The sequence below is a fragment of the Rhincodon typus genome, chromosome 31 (assembly GCF_021869965.1).
Source record: "Rhincodon typus isolate 14 chromosome 31, sRhiTyp1.1, whole genome shotgun sequence".
NCBI lineage: Eukaryota > Metazoa > Chordata > Chondrichthyes > Orectolobiformes > Rhincodontidae > Rhincodon > Rhincodon typus.
In genome coordinates this window covers 25655719-25677389 of record NC_063362.1, presented here as the reverse complement: position 1 = coordinate 25677389, position 21671 = coordinate 25655719, and the positions used below count along the sequence as shown (strand labels likewise).

The following is a 21671-nucleotide window of genomic DNA, read 5'->3' as shown; positions in this document are numbered from 1 at the left end:
CGGGTCGGGACAGAAATGGACTGTTTGATGTCTTCCAAAGAAGGGTCCCGACCCGAAACGTCAGCTTTCCTGCTCCTCTGATGCTGCCTGGCCTGCTGTGTTCTTCCAGTTCCACTCTGTGTTATCTCTGACTCCAGCATTGGCAATTCTTTCTATCCCATCTCAGACTGATACTCAATGCCGTGTTTTAGATTCACTGTTGATTCCAGAACTGTAGAGTGGATGGATATTAGGTGAATGCAGGTCTAGGGAAGCCTCTCTATCCTAAACGCCGCCCACCCCTCATGTTTCACCCTCCTCTGCTGGTTCCAATGTCTCACCTAACAGATCAGTCTTTCCACATGAGTGCTGGCAGGCAGTCTGTCTGTCTGTCTGTCTGCCTGCTCAGGTATGAAGGGAATCTGAGCTTGGACAAGCCCTGTGCCCCAGTATGGGTCTTTGGGCAGTGATCTCAAGCAAGAACTCTGAATTGTTTTATGTTCCACCAAACCTGGGCCACTGAGAGCTGCTGCAGCACACCTGCTGTCCTGAAAGCTGCCTGCACGAGGTGGAAACCAGGGACCATAAGAAGAAGTGGAAAATCAATCTGTATGCACCCTGAGTAACTCTACCTTTTAAAAATGCCAGTCTGCTTACAGGAAACTGACTTAGGATTGTTATCAAAAAAATTTAAAATCAGATCCCGGGGAAATGAGAAAATGCAGGCATGAGAATGACCAATAAAGGTTATAGATATAAAGCGAACAGAATCCTAGATTCACACAATAAAGAAGAGGCCGTTCGCCCCATTGAGTCTGCACTGACAAATAACTATTCTAAATCGACGTTAGTACTCATTTCCAGCCCTTGACCCATCATAGCCTTGAATGTTGTGACATTTCAAGAGCTCATCCAAGTACTTTTTAAAAGTTGTGAGGTTTCCCACCTCAACTACTCTTCCAAATTGACAGAGATATGATACTGATCAGCCAAGATCCAATTGCATGACGGAGGGGCTGAATGGCCTACTCTTTTTTTATTTTAAATAGGTTCCTAAGCCAAAAGAGCGCTTTCTAAAATCTTCCAGAGTTAGAAGAAAGGCAGGCAGCAGGACCTGGGTCCAGGCCCCTCTTGGATTGCAGTGTGTACAGGGTGGATTGTGCAGGCAGGTGGATCAATAGGAATGCCCAAACAGAGAGCAGGCAACCAGGGAGAAGGCCGATGCAGACAGGCACACATATACACCAACACGGACATACATCCACATCCATGTCGAGATACACGTACGCACATGGACAGCTACATAAACAGACACACACAAACATACACTCCCACGCCCACACACAGAACCAGACACACAGCTGTCTCCATGCATGCACATATACACACACACACCACATACATCCAACATAGACACAGACACACACACACACCATGTAGGCACAACACCCCTCACACACATACAATCACTAATTACTCCAATTGAAGCCTTCGTCTGTTTGCCCAACACTGTTGGCTCTGTTGCCACCACCGTGTTTTGATGAGGCTGAGACTGCCAGCTCCTGAGATCTTGCCAACTCTTTCTTTGTCTGGAGCTGGTATACGCTCAGGAGGCAAGGGCAAGATTGGGGCCTCTGGGCATGGTGAGGTCAGGAGGAAATACTAAACTGGAGGGAGCAATTTGGAAATCCTTGACGCCACCTCCAGTAAGACCACTTGGAGGTCAGACAAACAATCTTCAAAATTTGCTCCTCGCTCCTATCTCAGAGAAGGCAGTGGAATAGTGGAAACAGTGGTGAATAGTCACTGGACGAGTAATCCCGAATCCCAGGTTAATGTTCTGTAGACATGGCTTTGAATACCACCATGACAGAGGGTGACATTTCAGTTGAATTGAAAACTGAAATATAGAGCTGGCCTAATGATGACCATGTAACCCTTGTTGTTTTAAAAAAACCATCTGGTACCACTGCTGTCCTTGTTAGGGAAGGGACTTTGTTGTCTTTACCTGGTCTGGCCTACATTGTCACTCCAGGCCCACAGCAATGTGGTTGACTCTTGACTGCCCTCTGAGCAGGTACAATGGGGAGCAAAATACTGGCCTGGCCAGAGGCATCCACCTCCTGTGAATGTTTTTTTTCTTAAAACAGTTCAGCACAATTTTCTTATTCTTCCCTGGGATATGATAAGTTCAGCATTTGTCACCCATCTCTAGTTGCCTTTGTCTTGCTAAGGCCAGTTCAGAGGGCGGTTGAGAGCCAAACACGGGTGGGTTTGGAGTCATGTGTAGACCACACCAGGTAAGGATAGTAGGTTTCCCGAAAGTGAACCAGATGGGTTTCCGATGACAATTTATCAATTACCTTTAAATTTTGGAGTGGAGGGATTTGAATACAAGTCCTCTGGATTACTAGTGATAAACCCGTTATTGCTATACTGTGGAGATCTGAAATAGAAACAGAAAGTGCTGGAGAAACTCAGCAGGTCAGGCGGCACATGGATCCCTGCTCCAGTGACATTGCCACGTTCCTACCAGCCTACCCCAGTCTTCACTGTGCTGCAGGAGCTGCTGCCTTCTCCAGGTTCCTGCAGACAAACCCCTTCGTTATCTCATCAGCTTTTAAGATTGACTGGTGGCAGAGCTTTGATAGCAGTAACCCAGAGAGTAGAGAGTTCCTGTGTCAGACCCGACGAATGTAGTCGTTGCTGTCTCCAGTATAACCGTTTCATGTGCTACCTTTATACCTGGCATTTCGAAACTTGAAGGACACGAGTAATCTGAGGCCTGAGCATGTGTTGACAGTTTAGGAGTCCAGTAGAGGTGTAATGAGACATGGGAGGTGTATAAACAGGGATAAAATCTGTCCTCTTGGCTGCATAGTGTACTGTATTATGAGAAATCCAAATGTTTTTGACTCTTGCCCTGAATCCATACATTTGTTCCTTGCAGCAGGAGTGATTACAGAAAGTCCGTGGATTTATATCCTCCAATGTCAGCAACACTAATGGCAGAGTAGTTTGATCTGGTGTTGGTTTTGATGCCAGGGATGGAGTCACGACACAACTGTTGGTTTCCGCATCCCCAGGCTAGGGAAAGGGAGAACTCCACCTCCAACCGCTGCTGCTCACATGACATCAAGATCAGGCTGGTCTATGACACCCATCACAATTGGTAGCTTGCTGACAATACAGTCTGAATAGAGGAATTGGTCATACGGGCGAGATATCAGAACTCTGCTCAGCATTGTTCACGGTTCTCACGCAGAAAGTACAGGCAAAGAAGCCAGCATCTTTGATTGCATAATGTGTGGATGACAAACAAGGGCATGGCTGAGTTTTCTGTCATGTGACCTTTGACCCAGGCAGCATTTGTGCCTGAAAACCGCACACTGGATGATCATTGTTTTACCTCGGTGTGCTGTCACGTGTGAATCACACACACAGTTACATGATTCCAACTTGAAATAAGAGCTGACTTACACAGTGCGTGGGGACGTGGAAATCTCACTTAATCACTTAGGAAGCTACAACTAGAATTCTCAATCGCATCTCTTCCTCATGTCAACGTTATTTCTATTCACCTTTCCACCATGACTGGCTGCACAAATAATTCTCAAAATTCCAAACCCCTGGAAACTGTGCCATTTCAGACATTCCTGGGACAGGCCCAGAGTGGAACTCCCTCCTCTCTGAGTTGGCCTAGGCTTTGGCTGTCTGGATAAAATCAGAGACTTGGTGATCCCCTTTAGCTTAAGGGGACTTAGGCTAGCGGTGAATAGTAAGTGAACTTCACTCTGGTCGATTTGTTGTAGGTCATGACTAAAGAGCAGGATGAATTTCAAAAACTGGTAGCAGCCAGAGGGTCTAGGCCCAAAACATCAGCCTTCCTGCTCCTCTGATGCTGCTTGGCCTGCTGTGTTCATCCAGCTCTACACCTTGTTATCTCAGCCAGTGTTGTAGTTAGTTCATCACTCTCAGATCAGGAGTTCTGAGAAAAGGTCACCGGACCCGAAACTTTAACTCTGTTTTTTCCTTCACAGATGCTGCCAGACCTGCTGAGCTTTTCCAGCAACTTCTGTTTTTGTTCCTGATTTACAGCATCCACAGTTCTTTTGGTTTTACTCTCAAATCTATAACATTAACAGTCCTGTGCCCAGTGTTTAGATGAATCCAGTATTGGAATCAAAGTGGAATTAATTAAAAGTAGTGCAGTACTCATGTTACTTCTCTTCATGTCTTTCACAAATCTTGGCGATATGATTGGGTACAGCCTGTTTTGTGGTAAGATCAGCATTGTACCAATTATAGCTGATTTTCTTTCAATGTTGCCATCTTGCTGTCCACTGCCTCACTGGGAATCAGCTCTCAGTTTTAGATAGGGCTGGGTTGAACATTCTGTGCTGTACATCACCAGACCAACCTAGCCACATTATTTACAGCCAATGTCCTCCTTCACTGCTCTGAAGCACACGGACCCATATGAAATGAAGTTGGCCTCTTACCCACGTCTCATTAGATCGCAGTCCTCAGGATGGGCCACAGCACTGACCAGCAGAAACGTGCCCAAAGTGATTTCACACTTGTCGATTTGATTCCTGAAATTGAAACATCAACATGGCAAAGTGTACTCCCCACTGCGCTGACAGTCAACGTGAACCTAGCAAACTGGTCCACTTTCTGATGTTCTGTGTGCAAATCTGTTGGTGTGTTCTTGGCTACATCTGTGTTGTAAAGATGTAAATTTTCTGAGGTACAGCATAAGCATTTATTGATCTATCCTGTTCATTTTCACCCTCTGTCCTTCTGAAGCTACTCTGTCAGGCTGTGTGCAATAGGCAGTTTCTGCCATCTCAATGTGGGGGATAGTAATCGGTGACTATTTGACTATAGAAATATCACAGCTGAGAAGTAAATAAAAACCGAAAGAACTGCGGATGCTGTAAATCAGGAACACAAACAGAAATTGCCGGAAAAGCTCAGCAGGTTTGGCAGCATCTGTGAATAAAAAAATTAGAGTTAACGTTTCAGGTCAGGTGAATCAGAACCAGGGTCACTGGACCTGAAAACTTAATTGACATTTTCTTCACAGATGCTGCCAGACCTGCTGAGCTTTTCCAGCAACTTTGTTTTTGTCCCTGATTTACAGCATATGCAGTCTTTCAGTTTTCAGGTTGGGTTAATTCCTTAAGGGTTAGTTTATTTCATTCTAACAGGTTACTAATTTCTGAAAGCATGGCCCAAATGTCCCTTCCAACCCTTCCCCTTGTCACAAGCCTCGTTTGCATAGCTTTGATGAACAAAATGTCATGGGTACAAGCCTGTGTCCTATCCCCTCTGTGCTGGGTTCCACCGGCTGCCAGTGAGGTTGCTGGTTTGGCTTTGTTAGTGAGAACAACTTTGACAATGAAACGTACAAGATTAGGGCACCTCAGTCACTTGCAACATTGAAGTGCCAGTCAGAGGACAGTAGGCACGCTAGCAGCATCACCTCCTATAAGCCAGAATGTTGTAGCAGTTTCACAGTTAGCCTCTGTACCATCAGGCTAGGGAAATTAAAATAAACCAACTGGGGTTTTGCTTCTCCTCTTCCAGTCACCCCTCCTGGATTGTATCTGTGTGTATGTGTGAAGTTGTTCGTGCACATTCAAGGTGCCTCTCATGGCCAAATTACCCAGGAGGAGTGAGCGTTTTGGAGCAGCACAAAATGACTTTGGGCCCCATACTCCAGCATGCTGGCGTTCTTTGTAAAGTGGAGTGGCAGGTCAGGTTCCCCAACACGTATCAAAGGACCAATATTAACGTCGTACGCCAGTTCTTCCATCATTCACAAAACCAGGTGCTGTGCCGATTGGGACGAGATTTGTAATTCCGAAAGAAAAGCTCAGTTTGTGTTTAGGTTGCAACTGACTTCTTAATGTATTTCCCCCAGGGGAGAGAACAGTTTCAGGTTGTGGCCCAAAACATGTATCAGTGAAGCATTTCAGGGCCTGCTGGGAGTTGAATATTACGATCCAGATACCATAAGTGGGTGTGGGATCATGAATGTGACCAGAGGGGAGTGGGCCAGTCAGGGTGTTTCATGGGAAGACACCGAACACACCAGTCTGATAGCTATTACTATTACTGAAGTCTTATTTTGTTACACTGTAATTTCACTCACTCTGAAATGCCATTTGTTTTACAACGTTGTCAGTGACTCTGGGAGCCACAATGCCATCAGGAATTCTGAACTTGTAATCAGTCTATTGCTAACAATCACCATCTGCATTGTTTAAATTCTGGCATGAGCCACCACCCTCATGAGAAAATTATGGCGATGTGTGGAGAAGCACAGACCTTGCAACAGGCTCTTCTGTAATCAATCTCACACTGCCAATTCAGTCTTCCTGTTTGCAAGCACTGAGCTGTTAATGTCATACTGGGCAACAGAAATCAGCTCAGTTTTTAAACAGTGCTGTCCTGACGTTTGACCATTTTGGCAACAGAGCTGGAAATATGTTACATTTTATCTTTTTATGGCAGTTTTAGAACTGTGCCATTATTGCAGGAGATCCTTTTCAGATAACCTCATGCCTTCTGCTGTTAATCCAGTCCAGTGAACTGTATAGAGTAGATTTTTGCTTTGCCTTTTCTGATCTGCAACCTGTCCCACTTGGGAGCCTACATTCGGGATTCACATGTCCAAGCTGCAATGGGCATAGTAACCGCAGGAAGATTAATGTGCTGCCCAAACTTGATTTTCCAAGGGTAGATGCACAACAGGAATTGGCAATTGGGGTATTGACCCTTGTTGCCAGAGCACTGATGGCATGACATTTACTGGCTGATGGAGGTGACCCATTAAAACTCCTGCAGACAAAAATTAGGAGGGAGGGCAATACATGAGCGGCATGGGATTGGTGGGATCACGTTCTGACATTTCCTGTAGTCAAAAACAAACTCTTCTTGCATTGCAAATTATAGGGTCTAACAAGGTTCCATTTTAATAACCAGGCCTCCAGAATTTAGAAATTCTGATTGCTGGAATTTATGTGTGAATGCATAACACACTAGGACTCACAATTATTTGTGCATCTTGTTTTTCCACGCAGTAGTTAACACCTGCAATAATGCAGCACACTCGTGTGTACCAGTGCATCCAGTGCACAGCATGCATGTCGTGCTGATGGAGCAGCATTTCTATCCTTTGACAGCTGCGTTACATTCATTTTAAAAAACAGACCATTCCAACATCAGTCAGAATCTCTGCTCCCACAGGAGTGTCCCTCCCGTCTCCTGCTGCTCCTTGTGTTTGTGCAGCAACCTGACAAGAAGCTTGGCTCCACGCACCAATCACAACAATACTGTGACTCTATTTATAATGTTTCCCATGAGACAGTAGCCTATGGACACTAGCTACCTAGCCTGCAAAATTAGCTAAACATCCCATGCATATTTTCCACAGAAACCACATCCTTCAAGCTTATACAATCAGACCCAAAAAAACCCAACTGTCTGATAAAACTATAACCAAAGTACTACGACACAGAAACCATGGATGGTTGGTCTTTAACCAAAGATCTGATTGTACATATGAGCAATTCTGAATTCACTCTTCTTAACTTGGTGAAGCAACAAGCAAATTGTTAACAAACTGACGAAATATAACTATCAGGTACAGCTGTCATTATCTTTTTGAGACTGATGCCTATGGCAGGAAATAATGACAGGGGTGTGTAAGCTAATACCATTAGATCCACAGCATTCCTAGGTCATGGACTACAGTATTCTGCTTATGTCTGTTCACCCTGTGGCCAGTTAAACTTTATTTTAATGTTAGCCAACAGCCAATTGGTCTGTTAATTCTCATCTAACATTAAAATAATTCAACATGAAGTTTAAATGGTTTCTGGCAGGGCTAATACAAGCTATTTCAGTGAGAGAACTGCAAGACTATCTTGCTTATCATGGAGATCGCTGACTTTATGTCTGAACTTTATAACGGTTGGTGAAATTGTAAAGCAATTTCATTTGTGTCATCCAGATGGCCTTTTAATATTTAACTTATTTTAAAATTCTATTCTTTTGGGCAGTGGTCAATCATGATGGTTTCTTGTAATAGGCACCAAAGTGCTTAGGAATCGGGCTCTCTGTAGTCAAAAGACCTGAAAGAAAACAGCCTGGCTCCCACCTGGCGTTCCACACAGTAACTAATCAAGTGGCCCCTCTTGCAAATGCATTGGAATTCTTAATGACGAATCTCACTGGTCTATAAAACAAAATCAGACCATTTAAAATTCTTGCAATTTCCAAAAAGACACCCTCAAAAAAAAACAAAGCATCCAGTCCCGAGAGCAACTCATGCTCTCAGTAGACCTAGCCCTTGCTGTCCTATTCAGTGAGCTTTAAAAGGCATCTTCTGTAAACCAGTAAATTGAGGAATCTTTCGGATTAAAAGGTGACTGTTCCAACTGCACGCTGGAGCATTGTGCAGTGCAGTGGCAGTGTCCATATCTACGAGGCAGATGATCTGAGTTTGAATTTCACCCCACGATCTGATGGCATATGGAAGTATGGTATAATTTGTCCAAGCAGGTTGTGTAAAAATTTCCAACTGCACACCTTTTGCTCACCTTTGCGTGTCAGCAGTGCACAATGTTCGATCACTGTTTGCACGTGCAGAATTTTCCTATCCCTGCTCTGATGGAGAGGCAGTTGTGGCCAGGGGCATATGATTTCCCAGTATGTTCTTTTGGTAGGACAGGTTCCTCACTGGGAACATGAAAAGAGAAAACAACCTTTTAAACATATTTGTATCGAACCCCATTCATTAGCTACTGAGATGGAACCAAGTCTTAGTGTTACTCCTTACCCCTGTGTACATATGACTAAATGTTTAAAAAATTTTCTATGTTGATGACTACATCTGCCACATACTAATTTCATTTGAAACTTTTGAGATAAAATGTCTGTTATTTTTATACACATTTAAAAGCCTTAAAATATATAAAATTCCTTTTTTTTCCCTCTCCAGTTTATTTTTAAATATGTATTGTACTCATTAATTTCTATGGGTTTTGAACTATCCTTTTTTTTAAAAAGTGAGTGCTGTACTTAATATTCTTCCCCTCTTTGTTAGCATGAGGTTAATGTGGATGAAATAATACGGAATTTTAAAAAAGATGTTTCGTCTGGTGCAACGTTGAGTACGAATCAATCGTAACCCAGTATACTGTAGTTTTAAAAAAACGAGATAAACTTTTTTTAAAGTTTTTTTTTTGCATCTGTCTTGGAGTGTGGTATCTAAACATTGCCTGGAACGGTTGTGTACTTCATGGGCCAACACAATTTAAAGGAAAAGTTTGCTTTGTATTATAATAAAAAAATTTGTATCTTTCTGTTATTGAATAAAATATAAACATATGCAGAAACGTGAGCTGATTTGTCAGTAACAACAAGTTGCGTTTATATGGTGTCTTTATCGTAATGACAGATGACCAGCATCTTAATCAAGGAGGTAAGTTCAAGGAGGGTCTTAAAAGGAATAGAGGTGTGAAAGGAATTCCCAAGCTAAGGGCCCTGCTGACTAACGGCATGGTGGAAAATGGTGAAGTCAAGAAGGATAAGGGTATGAACGGTGTAACACAGTGTGGAGCTGGAGAAACACAGCAGGCCAGATGCTGCTTGGCCTGCTGTGTTTCTCCAGCTCCACACTGTTATCTATGACTCCAGCATCTGCAGTTCTTACTATCTCAGGATATTAATGGTGCTGGTTTTATCACTGCCTGAGGTTTTCCCATTACCTGACAGTTGTGACATGTCCAGCAAAATTCAACTGCATCTTTATGTAGTCCAGACAAATAAAAATGTATTTGTATTTTAAGTTTTCCTTACTGCCAAATGACCTCCTACTAATAACTGATGTGCTACCTGCAACACCACCTTTCTATAACCATCAGTAATGCAACTTGATGAACTTTTGCCCATTTTAATCCGCCCCAATGTGTGATGGTCTCCATTTCCTCACCAAGACTTCGTTTTTAAGATAGTAACATTCTGGGATACACAGATTCTTCCTCCGTGTATCCTTTTTAATACAACGGCTTTAGTTTTTCACCTTTCTGTTGTAATTCAGCTAACTTCTCTGAACTAAAAATATCCACTTTGTTCTCCACCTGTTCTTTTGGCTCAATCATTTGATCAAACACAGCTTCTGATAATTGAACTTGAACTTCCTTCTCTTTACTCTTTGACTTATCCCCCTGTTTTAACCCATGGCATTGCGACCTTGCTACCACACAGACAGGAAGAATCTCAGGACAGACTTGCTGTAACACCTCAGTTGTTTCATTTTCCACTGGCTTTTCAACCACAGTAGGCATCACTCCCACCTGTGATCTAGCTATATCATTACTGAAGATAAACTGTATTTCTCTGTTACTCCTACCACCACTTTTCACTGGACTCTCCAACCTCACTTCATCTAATGGAACGTAACCCTTCACATCATGAATTCAACATATTACCACCTTTTCTGGCAATACTCCTTCTGAATTACCTATCTCCTCACCTCTTACCAGCACAGATTGACTTGCTCCCGTATCTGTTAAAATTTTAATGTCTTTACCTGTTCCTGCTGGTACAAATGAGTGAACCTTACCCACACAAGTAAATTCTTTAAAGAGATCTGGCACATTCTTCTCAACCACCCTCTGACCAGGTTGTACATTCTTTTGCAGCTATGTAGCTTCCTCTGTGCATCCTTTACCATTTTAACAAAACCCACTAGCCTATCCTCTTTTCCCGTATCCATCTTCCCAGTGCTTTTTCTAAACCACCAACACCGCATCTTCTTGTGGCCTACTTTGATACCTGAGATTTTTTTTTTTTACTTCTCTTCCCTCCTGATGGGTTTCCTTTTTAACCTATGGTAAACTAGCTTTACTATCTTCAATGAGATCTCCTTTTCCCCTACCACCTGAGAATTTCTCTTTTCCCCAGTTTCTGTCCCTCACAGATTGGCTTCAGACATCAATTTCAATCTTCGATTTATGAACCAACTCATAATCATCGGCCATTTCTGCTGCTAATCCTGCATGTGAATTCTCACTATTCCAGGAAGTGAATTTTTGAACTCCTCCAAAATAACAGTCTCTGTAAGTACATTATACGTTTGATGTATTTTCAATGCCCTTATCCACTTACCAAAGTTACTTTGTTTGATCCTTTCAAACTCTGTACGTTTGACCAGGTTCATTCCTTTGATTCCTAAAACGTTGTCTGTAGGCTTCTGGCACCAGGCCATATTCACTTAAGATGGCTTTTCTCACCTCATCATACTCCCCAGATACCTCCTGTGATAGTGATGCAAACACCTCACCAATTCTACCTACCAACTGTGTTCAGATCAACAATACCCACATGGCCGGTGACCATTTCATTGTTTGGCCACTTTCTCATATGAAATGCAAAAGGCTCCTACGTCTTCCTCGTTGAGACCTGGTTATGCCTGGACATACTTAAAAAGATCCTCCCCAGGCCTTTTGCTGCGACGAATTTTCTCTGCATCACTGTCCTCATCACTATTCCCGACTTTCACCTCAACCTCTGCCATTTTAAGTCAACTTTCACTTTTTAGTTCCAACTTCCGAAGTTCAAAAACTCTCTCCTGTCACAATGGGGAATAGCCGAACCCCTCTGATAATTAAACTAAAACAAGCCCCGATCTGTTATGACGGGATTAAGGGGTTCCCGTCTAATAGTTACCCCCGAAACACTCAGGGAAGCTTATCTTTCCCCTCGTCATCTATTGAAAGAGTGGTTAAAGGAAAGAAGATCCCTGATCTCCGCTTTACAAGTAACAAGAAACTATTTATTTATTTAACCCAACAATGAACAACTTAAAATTACTAACAAACCGACAATTCCCCCTTAGACTAAAAACTACTCCCTGACTGGTCTAAATTCTACGGGAATGCTGTTTAAATAAAGATAAGTCCCACTAATAAAAATCCAATTAATAAGAAGCAATAAATTATAACTTAGTCCGTGCGAAATTGGAGAAATTGCCTTCTGGAATCTTCTGTCATCTCTGCTCTCTTCACAAACACCTTTCTTCCACTAATTCTGCTGTCAGGGATGTTTTATGTGTGTAATTTCTTCAGTGAGGACTTTGAGCTAAAATATCATGGCACCTATGATTAATTAGATGGGCTTTCTCTGAGAGCTGAATGATGCTAACTCTGGCAAGTGGTAAATGGCTCTCTCTTTCAGATGGCAGTTCGCTCTCTTCGATTTTCCCAGTGCCCTCGTCTTATATGCCCTTAATGACATAATCAAATTTTTATGGTATGATTGGTTTCAGGTTGTCAACACCATCAGTTTTTAAATTCAATTGGCTTTGGATCACTGAGTTTGGTTTTAAATTAATTGGCCAAATTTAAACTCATCACAACATCAAAACAAGACTGCTGTTTTGCCTGCCACCTGTAAGACTTTTTTTTTTGATACACTTGTTTCACTTTTTGAGGTTCTCTGTACTGGCAGCTTCAGCTGCTGCTCACAGACCTACAATTTTTTTTTAATTTCTAGGTACAGACAAAGCACAAATCTCTTAAAGGAACCACACATTTTAGCTTCCTGCCTTCCACTTCACAAATACTCTACCCAACTTTGTAACAACCCCTTTCTTCTGCTTTTAATGGTCATTCAAACTGTTTCATTTCCTTTTCATATTCAAGCTGCTTCATTTGCAATTGAATTTTAGCTATTTCCAAAGATTCTGACTGCATACCTGGCGATTGTAAATGCTGGGCTATTGCTGCAATTACTTTCCCTTTCCTCACAGACAAAGGCAAACCTCAAATTCAGCTTGTTTCCCAATTCTGAAAGCTTTTCCTTACTCATCTGCTGTAAACTACCCAAGTGACTCCTTCTACACCCAGGAAACTCTTAGGCTCTGAAAGTCATTATTACATAACACACACCCTATTTAAACCAAATGCCTGCAACACCTGAAAAGAGAACACCAATACTCACCATTCACTGTCCTTGAGTCCAATAACTTTAAACCCAACCTGGAATTTGAGATTTTGATCCCAACAAGCCCCCAGTTTGTTATGGACCAGACTAAGCCTTCTCAAAATATATAGAGGAGATAGCCTAGACCCTAACTTTTATCTCATTTAAAGGAAACTGTATGGTGCTGTGTTCCAGATGTGATTTGATTTCATCAGACTACTAGGCTTTAAGCAAAACACATTTTATTTTTATACCACAGTTAAAATACAAACAGAAAAAGAAGAATTGTCCTAACTTTCATTTTATTGAAATATTTAATAAAATAATATATTATTTAGCTCATCAATTGTTCTAATATAGCAGCATCCCATAAACACATCCTGGGCAGAGGCAAATTCAGCAAAACAAATTTACTCACGATGTTATTTCCAGTCCAGGAGAAAGGAAAAACCAAAAGAATGAACTCCACGTTTTTGCAGCAGCATGGAGAGAGCTGTATCTAGCAGCTGCAACCAAAAAAAAACACCAAGTTCAACAACTGAAAACACAAACTAAAACCCTGGGTCTTTGTGAGCCTGACTCCACCCGCTCATGCTTCTTTTGTCTAACTTTTTTTTAAAAAAAGCTTTTTTTCCTCATTTATTAACAGGATGAGGGTGTCGCTGACTAGGCAGCATTTATTGCCCATCCCTAATTGCCCAGAGGGCAGATCAGAGTCAACCACATTGCTGTGGGTTTAGAGTCACATGGAGGCCAGACCAGGTAAGGATGGAAGTTTCCTTCCCTAAAGGAAGGACATTAGTGAACCAGGTGGGTTTTTCCTGACAATTGATGATGGATTCATGGTCATCATTAGATTCTTATTCCAGACTTTTTTTTTTAATTGAATTCAAATTCCATCATCTGCCGTGGCAGGATTTGAACCCAGGTCCCCAAAACGTTATCTGAGTCTCTGGATTAACAGTCCAGCGGTAATGCTACTAGGCCATCATCTCCCTAAGCCTTCCATAGAGCAGACACGTCAGCACCAGGTTTGCAACACACCCTTCAAGCTAACCAGGCCAGGCAAATCCCTCTTAGAGGCACATATCGTCACAAAATGATTGGGAAGAAACTATCTACAAGCTTTGATAGTAATGGTGGGATAAAGAAAGAATGATGCCTGATAAGTTTGTGACTTGTCTGCACTTAGGGAAGGTGATGGCCTAGTGGTATTATTGCTTGACTATTAATCTAGAGACCTAGATAATATCCCACAAATCTGGGTTCAAATCCCTCCACAGCAGGTGGTAGAATTTGAATTTAGTAAAAAAAAAGAAATCTGGAATTAAGAGTTGAATGATCACCATAAATCCATTGTTGATTGTTCTCCTTCCTGTATTTCCCCTATCTGGTCCTGTTGGAATTTTTTAAGTCCATGTGAGATTTCCTCCTCATTCTTTTCAACTCCAGTGAATATAGTTCTAAGTGATCCAGTGTCTCCTCACACATCAGTCCTACCATTCCAGGAATCAGTCTGGTGAGCCCTCCCTTGATTGCCAGAACATTCTTCCTCAGATAAAGAGATCAAAACTGCACACAATATGCTCGATGTGATCTCTTCAAGGCCCTGTACAATTGCAGCAAGATATCCTTGCTCCTGCAATCAAATCCCATTGTAATGAAGGCCAACATACCATTTGCCTTCTTCACCGCCTGCTTTACCTTCACACTCACTTTCAGCGGCTGATGCACAAGGACACCCAGTTTTGTTGCACTTCCCCCTTTCCCAATCTATCACCATTCAGATAATAATTTGCCTTGTTTTTGCTACCAAAGTGGATCATGTCACATTTATCTAGGCAGATACTTCCCTTGTCTTCAAGTTATTTTTTCATGGGATAAGGGCATCTCTGGCTAGGCCAACATTTATTGCCTTTCCCCAATTGCCCAAAGGGCAGTTAAGAGTCAACCAATTGCTGTGGGTTTGGAGTTACATGTAGGCCAGACCAGGTAAGGACAGCAGTTTCCTTCCCTAAAGGGCCTTAGTGAACCAGATGAGCGTGTCCAACAATCGGCAATGGATTCATGGTCATTGTCAGACTCTTAATTCCAGATTTTCATTAAATTCTACGATCTGCCAAGGTGGGATTTGAACCAGGGTGCCCCAGAACATTACCTGGGTCTCTGGATTAACAGTCCAGCGATAATACCACTAGGTCATCACCTTCCCCTAAGTGGCTCCCCCTTCAAGTACCTAACATTTGTATCCACTGAAGATTGACTGAAGATAATCTGGATATCATTAACAAACTTCAGTGACGAGGGAAAACAAAGAAGTGCAGATGCTGGAAATCTGAAACAAAACCAGAAATTCCAAGAGAATATCAGCAGGTCTGGCAGCAGCTATGGAGGGAGAAATAGAGTTAACATTTTGAATCCTGTGCCCCTTCTTCAGATTTTGACTCTTCTAAAGAAGGTGCACTAGATTCAAGATGTTAGCTTTGCTTTCTCTCCACAGATGCTGACAGACCTGCTGAGTTTTCCAGCAATTTGTTTTTCTTCAGTGAAGAGGTTGTTGATAAATAGGCAACAGTTAATAGCAATCTTAATTTCTCCTTCTATCACTTTGTTGTATAGGGTTGTACAAATCATGAATGCTGACTAGATATCCTAAACTAATTTGGTCCCAATTGCCAACATTTGGCCCATATCCCTCTAAATGCTTCCCATTCATGTACCCATTCAGATGCCTTTTAAATGTTGTAATTTTACCAGCCTCCACCACTTCCTCTGGCAGCTCATTCCATACACGCAGCACCCTCTGCGTGAAAATGTTGACCCTTAGAGCCCTTCCAAATCTTTCCCCTCTCACCTTAAACCTATGCCCTCTAGTTTTGGACTCCCCTACCCTGGGGAAAAGATCTTGGCTTTTCACACTATCCATACCAGACTTGTTTGATAAACTTCATTGTTTTAGTTAGATGTTAGAATTTCAGCAACGTGGCTTGGCTAGAAGAGTGCTGGGCTCTGATACACAGGCTACCTATAGCTATAGCAGCACAATCGCCAGGATATTTCAGACTGTAGTCTGTCTTCTGTAACCATTACCCTCAGCCATTTCTTAATGTCATATGAGGCCAATCCAGTTAGTGGGTCATTGGTATTAATGTTTGTGGGGATCTTGTGGTTCAACTTTGCATATTTCAACTTTGAGTGTATGTGTATTATCTTACTGTCATTGAAACTCACTGAGCTTTGTTTACCTAACGTTTTTGATCAAAAAGATTCGAAAACACCTCCGTTTCATGTTAGAATGCATTAGGACAGTGCATAAGAATTGGTTTCTGTTTCATAATGTAATATAATAATGACGCCCATGTTAGATTGTAAAGAAGAAAGACCACAATTAGGGAACTCAGTCACAGCTATGTGATTTACCACAATCTATTTTTAATTATTAATGTCAGGTCATGGGTGAAAAGACTATACTGCTTCATCTCCCAACAATACAAAATGAAATTGATACAATAAGTCTGACAACAGATGCCCTACACGCTGAAATGTAACAGATACTCACTCCCCAAAGAATCTAAATGGCAAACTCCGTAGGGTGGGCTGGCAAGGAGACACTGTGCAATCTCTTAAGTTTCCAACTTTCATTTCCATTCAATAAATTTGTTCAGTTACAAAATGTTCATTCTCATCCTCAAATTTCTCTAGGTCTTGCCCCTCCAAATCTCTGTACTCTCCTTCTCCACCATAAATCTCTGGGACTGCTGCAACTTTGACCTCTTGCACATCCCTGAATCCTTTCACCCCCACCTTTGGTAAATGTGGCTTCAGCCGCCTGGGCCCTAATCTCTGGAATCACTTCCTCGAGACTCTCTGCCTCACTACCTCTCCCTCCTTGTCTGAGGTGCTTCCTAAGCCAAACGTTTTTACTAAAGAATTTGATCAGCTGTCCTTATCCCTGGCTCAGTGTAAAGTTTAGTTTGACGGTATTCCTGTGAAGATCCTTGAGACATTGGAGGTGCTATATAAATGCATGTTGTTGTTTAAATGTGCCAGCCATGGCTCTGAAGAGGAGTTAGGTTTGACCCAATGCATTGGGCTGAATTTTCCCGTTTCTTTTGCCAAAGCGGTTTTCCAAGTGAGATTCACAGAATGAAGTCACCGTGGCCCGTGCCGACCTTTCTCAAGCAATCATCCGCCTCTTCATCTCACCAATTATATACCTGGTCTCTTTGTTACAATTTGTGGAATAGTGTGGTGGGAGATGCAGAAGTGTTCGCTGCTGCTGAAGGTTTGTGATGTTCAGCTTCACTGGCACCACATGCAAACCCCAGCCCTCAGGCCGCTATCGGCCTGGAAGTGACCCTCACACTCTGGTACCTTAAGATTATTACTGAGGACACGGTTCACAAAGACACATCAACAGGGACCTGGAGGTGCTGGCGTATGGGGTGGTGGGAAGCAGGGCTTTTCTTTATCCAGCTGACCCACCAAAGGAGATCATGCCAGCAGACAGTGCTAGCTCGGACTGAGATACTGATAGAGAGAGATAGATAGAGATGGACTGAGACAGCTGGTCAGTGCAGTGTTCTGAGTGGAAACCAATGCCCAGCAGTGCAAGACGAAGGTCAATGATCTTTACCAGTTCACTAAGGTTAGTGCCATCATTTTCTCCCTGCTACGTCACACTTACAAGGCCAGCACATACTTAGACCCTGTCACTGCACACTCCTAGTATGGACTGCCACTCCCATTATTACATGCACCATGCACACACACTGGCTCTCACCCACCTCCTCCTTTGAACCATTCCTACCCTTTGCACAAATGCTCACTGACTTGGGAGACCACACTACCCCTCCTATTCCTGCCTCACCACCAACAACTCTCCCACCCACTTTCATCATATTCAATGTCTCTTTTTGTCTCACTGCAGGGGAATATGTTGCGTAATCGAGCAGAGAGGAGAAGGCTGATGGATGTAACCCATGCGAGGAGAAAATGCTCAATTTGGAAAGGAGTGTGACCACTCATCTAGGGATACCTCTGGGGGCAATCACCCAGTGAGCTACATTCTGCTGTGCTGCACTCTCTTAGTTATACCAGTTGGCTACAAGAAGCCAAATTGATTACAAAATTTGGCTAAAAGTGAATATGCCAAAGCAAAGGCAATTTATTTGGGTCATATTGTAGAAAAAGAGCAAACTGCACCTAGAGAAGTGGAACTTCGGGCTTGGATTTTCCCATGCCTTGGACCAAACATAACATTTTTTCAATATGTGGGCATGAGTGGATTTTATTGCAAGTTTTTTTTTCTGAGCTGCAGCACTGTTATTGCACCTTTAAGGAATTTGGTGAAGAAAGGCAGGGAATTTGAATATGTGTAGGTGTATCAGGGTATCTTGAAAATGTGTGCTGACAGTCTCACTGCTTTTATCCATGCTGAATTGTGAGAAGTCATTCAAGCCATGTTGATACTTTTAACATCAATGTTGGGACTGTATTATTGAAAAATGACAAAATAGGGATGAAATAGGGATCATTTAGGGATACCTCTGAGGGCAATCACCCAGTGAGCTACATTCTGCTGTGCTGCACTCTCTTATTTATACCAGTTGGCTACAAGAAGCCAAGTTGATTACAAAACTTGGCTAAAAGTGAATATGCCAAAGCAAAGGCAATTTATTTGGGTCATATTGTGGATCCCTAGGGATCAAAGAAACTGACTGCAGGTCAACAAAAATTTTCCGCACAGGAGGAAGAAACATTGGATCTTGTATTTTGAAATATACATCAGCAATAACTTAGAATTTTAAAAAACCCTAAAGAACTGCAGATGTTAGAAATCTGAAGCAGGACCCGAAATTGCTGGAGAAACTCAGCAGGTTTGGCAGCATCTGTGTCTCTTAATGCCTCTTAAAGATACATTTCCATTTTTCTTTGGTGTGATGCAAGGTTTGTGATTTACCTATATTTTAATATCATTTATCTTAGGGTTTGGTTTTGAACTAACGGCATGTGTGTTTTGGCCTGTATGTTTGAAGGGATTAATGATCAACTTGTCAGTATTTCTGGACCCATCATTTTTCTTTAAAAGCCGGTAATGAGGGAGTGATTTCCTGGAATGGTAATGTAAATTTCAGTCTTAAAAGCAGTTAAAGAAAACATTGAAAAACTTTAGTTTGCTTTGTTAGAAGAATCTAATTTTTGTTTTGCTTAAAGCAGACAACCATACTTTCAGTTTGCAAAGGTTCCTTTGGAAGTTAGATGTGCAAAACATCTTTCCTGAAGAAATGAGATCAATTAGAACTGCTGAGAAATAAGTTACCTCAGTATAAGGAGTTTTGTTTCAGTCTTCCAGATCAGAAGTGTTTGGTTAGCCTGATGTAGTTATTTGAAGTTGAGGAGGTCTTGTTAAAGGTTGGAAGTTCTCTGGTCCACGCTCCCTCAAAGCACATTGTCCTGCCACGAGAAGCTGCACAAAATGTTGATTGTCTCAGACAAACATTGTCCTAAAGGATGCTCAAGCATTTCAAGGCAATTTAGTCGCTTATGAGTACTCTGAAGGGCTAACTGATGATAGAAGGATCAAAAGGAAGCACTTCATGATTGTTCCCAAATTGCTGTCTATCATGAGAGGCAATGGAATATGGAGAGGTCAAGCATCAGTAAAGGATCATTTTACCTGGCCATGACTTCATCAGGATGTACTGTAGTTCAGTAAACATGCCATACATGTCAGGTAATTGGAAGACCTCAAGATGTAATCAAACTGACATCTTTAGTATTCATAGCAGTTTTTGAATAACCATTCAGTGATGTGTAGAACATAATTGAAAATGGAAGTGGGACACCAGTAAATCCTTACATTTATGAACATGAGAACAAGATTTCCAGAAACTATTCCTTTAAAGATTATTACAGCTTAGGCAATGGTGGAAATATTAACTCATTGTTTTTTCACAAATTTATGAATTTCCAACAGAAATACAATCAGACAAAAGTTCTCACTTCATGTCTAAAACTTTTCAGCACAAAATAAGTAGTTTGGATACAAAACAGGTGAAGCCCACTACATATCATCTGCAAAGATATGGGGGTTTGCAGAGATGCTATTAGACTCTCAAAACAGTGGTCGAGGCATATTGTTGAAAATATTTGCAAAATTTGAGACAAAGGATTATATTTCTTACCATTTGCTACCAGAGATTCCCCAGATGAATCTATTGGGTTTAGTCCATTTTAATTTAGCTACAGTCATGGGATAACCAATTCATTAAAATTGATCAAGGAATGGTTTTTGTAGCAAAGAGACAAATCCTTAATGTTGGATTTTGTGTCCATGTTTTTAGAGACTCGGTAGCCATAAAGGTTGTTGGGAGGGTTAATGAAGTGACTTAAATGGTACATCCTCCAGATTACGGCAAAAAGAATAAATATATTGAAGCGATATCGTTGTAGAGAGGCAGATTAGAAAGAGCAGGCATGTCAGGTGTCAGGAGTGGCAGAGGAGGACAAACAGTGAGTAGAAGGTGGCGTGAGTAGTTTATAAAGTGAATCTCTTACAATCTGACTAGCTAATACTGAAATGCTGGAGCAGTTAAACAATGTATTCTCACACTTAGAGAAAGGACATCAGGAAGATCCAGTGAGGTTACTTTGAAAATTCAAGGACATTTGTGGAGATACACCTGAATGTACAATGTTAGCCAGGCATGATATGGGCGTAGTGGAATCAGTGCCAATAAAACAACATTCTTATTAATTATGTCCATGAAAACAAGCTCAATGGAAATGGAGATTGTTTAGTGCTAGAAAATCACCTGATTGAACCTAGCCAAAGTTGTTGGAGTTCACCCATGGAGTTAGTTCCTAAGCAGTGAATGGATTAACTAGATTCTGCATAGATTACAGAACAGTAACTGCAGTGATGAAACAGCTTCATCCCTTGTTCTTCAGTAAAAAGATTGTATTGAAGCAGTAAGCAGTACTTCATTTATTTCTAAGATAGATCTGTTGAAGGAGTACTGACAAGTGTCACTGGTATCAAAAGCAAAAGATGTATCAGTGAGAAGCCAAATTGTTTTTTTTGCTTAAAGCAAACAATGATACTTTCAGTTTGCAGAGGTCCTTTTGGAAGTTCGATATGCAAAACATCTCTCCTGAAGAAATGAGATAAATTAGAACTGCTGAGAAATAAATTACCTCAGTACAAGGAGTTTTGTTACATTCTTCCAGATCAGAAGTGTTTGGCTAGCCTGATGTGGTTATTTGAAGTTGAGGAGGTCTTGTTAAAGGCTGGAAGATGTACAATGGGAAGTTCTCTGGTCCACACTACCTCAAAGCACATTGTCCTGCCACGAGAAGCTACACAAAATGTTGACTGTCTCAGACAAAACTTGAATGGGAGGCTTTTCATCAAGATGGCAGCAGAGTGAAACACTCCAGCTGGAGCTCCTTTGCTTCGTCTGTTTGTTTTCTTTCTTTTTTTCTCTCCTCTTTTTGTCCCTCTCTCTGTGTTAGGGGAATGGAGGAGCTGCTGAGCCCTGGAGGCAAATCCCAGAGCAGCAGCCAACTGACAGGGAGCAGTCCCGAAGCAGGGCCAGAGTGTGAGGGATAGCAGTCCTGAAGTGGTGGCCGGAGTGAGGGATAGCAGTCCCGGAGTGGTGGCCGGAGTGAGGGATAGCAGTCCCGGAGTG

The 21671-nt window shown here is 41.9% G+C and overlaps 1 long non-coding RNA gene across 1 annotated transcript in view; it reads right to left on the bottom strand.

The window, feature by feature from the left end:
* The window catches only part of LOC125486660, a 24780-nt gene extending 3340 nt beyond the window's left edge, over nt 1–21440 (bottom strand). The window contains exons 1-5 of the long non-coding RNA XR_007265311.1: nt 21178–21440; nt 19301–19447; nt 13397–13484; nt 8592–8730; nt 4482–4574 (exon numbers count right to left, since the gene is read on the bottom strand). This is a non-coding gene — a long non-coding RNA (uncharacterized LOC125486660). The remainder of the gene's footprint in view (nt 1–4481; nt 4575–8591; nt 8731–13396; nt 13485–19300; nt 19448–21177) is intronic.
* Between the last annotated feature and the right edge of the window lie 231 nt (nt 21441–21671).